At 42.7% G+C, this 4,769-nt stretch overlaps 1 protein-coding gene across 1 annotated transcript in view; it reads left to right on the top strand.

The window, feature by feature from the left end:
- Window positions 1-4,769, top strand: part of ccdc3a (coiled-coil domain containing 3a) — a 9,976-nt gene that overhangs the window by 4,325 nt on the left and 882 nt on the right. The window lies entirely within an intron of this gene.

Raw genomic sequence — 4,769 nt, 5'->3', positions numbered from 1 at the left:
CACACACACGCATACACAGTGCGTGTGTTACTTTGTAAACTTCATTGTTTCACTACTGAGAGAATCAGGCAGCCCTCTGAGCATTCTCATAAAATGTTAATGTGAGTCTGACAAGTCTTAAAGGCGCGAACATGGCTGTTAGAGCCTGAGTTCTGCCTGACAATAAACTATTAACACTCTTTTAAAGGAATATTTATGCAGTTTGACGCCGTGCTGCTGTTACCACGGCTGTAAAATAGAGAGAGAGAGAAAACAAAACAAAACATGAAAAAGCGGCTCTGACTGCTACTGATAAGACGAGGCTTTGACCAAAAGTTAATTAAAGGCTTGGCAGGAACGTGTTGCGGAGGAAGCCTCCTCTGTCCATCTGGTTCCCACGCACCTGAAACGACTAGCAAACCCCTTCCCTGCTCTAATATTAAGGGAATTTAAACCACAGTTGAAGAATATGTCAAAGCATCAAAGCACTTCCGATCATGATAACATCAAGTACGTAAGTGTGAGATCTTGAAATCTTGAACTGTTTTACCATGAATTGAACAAAAAAAAAAAAAAGGCCTCTCCTTTCGTCTTGATCTCCTCCACATCCCCAAAGCAGAACAGCTGTTTGGTCTTGCCTTGCCTTTGGGTTATGGTCTCTACATGTGAAGGCTCATCCTCAGAATGAGCACAGCCTCTAAACCCCTGACCTACGACCTTCAGAGCAGAATAAAGGAGCACGCCACCAAGCATCTTGCCTACTGATTTGGTGGAGTAGCTGTGGTGCGCAGGTCATTCAGGACCGATGGAAGACATTACACAATCTTTGTTGATGATATTATAGCAGACGTTTAAGCTGCTGTCACAATGTTTACCACCACCAGGGTGTGAATGTGTGACCAGCTGGAGTCACCTATGCTAGAAAAAGTGCTACACAAGTACAAGCCAGTAACCATTTAATGCAATCCTGGTTGATTAGTGTGTGCACATTGGGATCAATAGTGTGGAATTAATTGTTGTTTTTCCTGTAAGTATTCACTTTTTGTTCATATTTAAGAATCAGTTAACCGTCTGGGAATGGAATTCCATTCCTGCATCTCTTCCCCCCAACTGGTCCGCTGACTGTTAGCCGAGTTAATCAGAAATTAGGTCATGATGTCAGTTTTACTTTCAGTTTCAGGCACCTGGCATCACAACGTGAGGGAATCTTCATTGACGCAGACAGAGCGTTTGCATAATTTTCCCATGAGATTAATTCGTTTTACTTTTGGGTCATTGCCGTGATATGACTGAAAGTAGTTTTTTGTGCAGGTGGATGCGAAAACATAGATCAGCGCCCCCCACCTCCCCTCCAGGGAAGGAACATCAGGGTGAAGGAGCGACGCTCACTCGCTCTTCTATAGCAAGCAATTTAAAACACTAGTTTTTTTGTTTTCCTAAATTAATTTGGGGAAATTTACATGAACCTGAAGATAAATAGTGATGAGGTATGTCTTTACATGTTCTCTAAAGAGTGTTTATCCAGATGACACCCAGCAGCAGGAGGGTAACACCCGGATGTTTTCACAGATGGTGTGTTTGCGTGTGTGTGTTCTGAAGGTATCACACTGAGCGCCTTGATATGAGCAGATCCCAGCTCAGCATGTACCTCAGTTTTAAAATCACGTGTGCACATTGTGCACATTGTGCATGTGTTCAATTTTAGAACAACCAGGCGCATGAACAGATAGATGCTATACATACTAAAACACCTGCCCTTTGACTTTTGGACAAAGTGCCCTTCTGAAATAGTTTTTTATTTTCAGTTTTTTTTCCCCTTTTCAGCCATATGAAAATTAGTGTATTTCACAAAACTGCTATGGAAAAACGTGTCGCATCAGTGATGTGACACGTTTTTTGAATACCAATGTGGTACTGGTGTCCTGTTCGATACCAGGAAAAGACAATGAAGACAACAGGAAGTAGCGGCAGGATAATGCATGTTTTTAAATGACTTAGATTATTCACGTGTGATTTCTTGTTTAATGGAAACGATGCACTTTTTGACATTAGTGAAACATCAAAGTTTTGCACACATTTGTAATGGAGACACAGCTGCTGATGTAGAAATACCATCTATCCAGGTATATCCGAAAAACATTCAATCCCTTTTAGGATGTATATAATTTGTTTACATGACTGTAAAGGGGTCAAAGTTGAACTGGATTATTTCCACACTGAGAGTTTAAGATTTCTGAAAACTCGTTCTTTTCTTCTTCTTTTCTTGTGCCAGGATCACTTTAGGATTAGTCAGGTACATGGCTCCATCAAACATGGACTGGAATATTCTACCGTTGATACAGATTCTTTATGATTTGTGAAACCTGTTAGCTTCTTCTGCCACCCAGTTCTGTTGTTAACAGCCCAAGATAAAGAGCTGGAGTCAGTTTTCACAAGACATTGGCTTTTTCTAATACATCAGACAAAGACAATGTCTAATTTATTTTTGACCCACATGTAATGTTCGACACCACTGTGCCCTTTAGGGGGTGTGAACGCAATTGAAAGAGCAAAGTAATCAGAGTACATTACATATTTATCTTCTTTTGCACGCACTCACCAGACAGTAGGCTGGACTTAGGCATGCAATCTAATTGGCCATATGCTAAGACTGTGGACAGGTCAGCATCTGCACATGTCAAGTCACGAGAATGTGATACAATAGCATGTGCGTGTGTGTGTGTGTGTGTGTGTGTGTGTGTGTGTGTGTGTGTGTGTTGTTTCAGGCATGTTGCTAATTGCAACAGACCTACTGATAGTAGAAGACCTTGAAGATTCTACAGTGCTCTGTTCTCGGATCCAAGAAGATTATAATAATGAAAACAAAGTTCACATGGAATGCCATGAAGCTTTCAAAATATTATCACAAAACCAAATGTTGTTTGGTTTTCATTGGTTCACACACAAGCAGTGACCACCGAGTGACTAGTGTAATTTCAGAACAAGTGATCACAAATAAGCCAATTCTAAGAAACCCTTACTCTATTAAGAATCAGAATCAGCTTTATTCACCAAGTTTGTTCACACAAAGAATTTGACTTGGATTCTACTTTGGTCTTGTTGGAGATATTTGAAAGACAAATAAACACAAAAGGGAAAGTAGATATTTATGGTGTTGATGTCCAGTCGCACTGTGGCAGCTCAGTTTTTCCAAAAAGTGCTTCGTCACCAGCTTGGCCGTTGCCTTCCGATGCATTTATGCTCAATACTCTGTTTTAGAATTAAATTCTGCCTATGGTTGTAGCTTGGCAATGGCAGCAGAGGAAGTGAATGAAGCCATTCAGTGTATGTTGACAATCCTTCCAAATAATGAGCAGTTAAAGTCGGAGCAAGGGGAATGTTTAAGACATTTTGTTACTGACAAAGATGTCGTCTAGCTCAAGGCTTCTCTTGTTGCAGTTGGGGATGGTTGTTTGTAGTGTACACAATTTACAGTAAGCGTCATCAAGCTGGCTCTTTACATACATCATGACCAAACATTAGCGATGGGGCACGATCAGATCCAATCGTTTGAAACTTCAACAGAGGCCACGCCTCCAGCAAGCAATCGTTTCTCAACGGTCAAGGGTCCAGGCCCTTTAAACGAAGCAAAACTTAGAACAAGGAGCTGGTTTTCACCAGACTATCATATAACCGAACTGAAAGTAAAAGTCTACACAGTTTGTGTCCAGGATATGTGGGGTCTGCAGACATGTTAGCTGCCCTTTTCCTTACCGTAGATCTTTACAAGTCTTGAATGGAAGGAAAGTCAACCCTGATGAGCTTCTCTGCAGACCTGATTGCTCATTGTAACCTGGACTTGTCTTGTTTTGTGGATGAGCCAAACCACACAATGTGGAAGATGACCAGCAGCTCCTCAGACAGGCTGTCCTTCTTAACCCTTGTGCGTGCGAGGACTGAGGCAAATGATACAAGTGATACAGGTGTGGGGTTGGTTGGACCCCATTTGTAAACACAAGGGTTAAGTCAGAGGTCCCTCAAATCCAGGCCTCCAGGGTGTTCTGCAACATTTAAGTGTGTCCCTGTTTCAACACGCCTCAATCAACTGGCTGAGTTACCTCCTTGGTGCCGTCAACTTGCTCAGAGTCCTGCTAATGACCTGATTATTTGACGCAGGCATGTTGAAGCAGAGGCGTATCAGCAGGACACCGACCCTCAAGGTCTGGATTTGAGGATCCCTGCCCTAAGTTGTTGCAGGAAGTCCAGTTTCTTCTTCTGAACAAAATCCATATGCGAGGACCATCAGAGGTCACAAGAAAGGGCTGTTCCTAGGAACCAGCAGTGATTCACAGCAGACATGTTGTTGAGGATGGTAATGGATTTAGACAAGGAAGCGTTCTTGGTCTTCTGATGCTGAAGGAGACTGATTACATCTTCATCGTAGATCTTAAGTCTAGGCAGGCGGTGTAAAGAGAGGAATGTGGTTGGTACGAGGTTTTTCTTTTGAAAAAACGTATTGCTCCCCAAATATATTGTTAAAATTTTGTTCCATTTGTGTGAGCTCTGTATTGTGCATCATGTCTCATTGGTTGAACCTGCGGTTACCCTTTTGAAGTAGGGTTTGAAGAGTCTAAAGAGGTTGTCAACCAGGGTTACGGCAGGTTGTGGGGTGTCACCAGTGGCGCAAAAAGTGGGTATGCAACGCATAGGGGCGCAGCACCAGAGGGGGCGCCAAAACCCCGTCTGGAGGGGGCGGGATGTTTTCCCATACACTTCAGCGCGCCTTACGCTCCTTCACCTCGCGCACATAA

This window comes from Poecilia reticulata, linkage group LG23, assembly GCF_000633615.1.
Source record: "Poecilia reticulata strain Guanapo linkage group LG23, Guppy_female_1.0+MT, whole genome shotgun sequence".
Classification (NCBI taxonomy): domain Eukaryota; kingdom Metazoa; phylum Chordata; class Actinopteri; order Cyprinodontiformes; family Poeciliidae; genus Poecilia; species Poecilia reticulata.
This window is presented reverse-complemented; position numbering and strand designations above follow the sequence as displayed.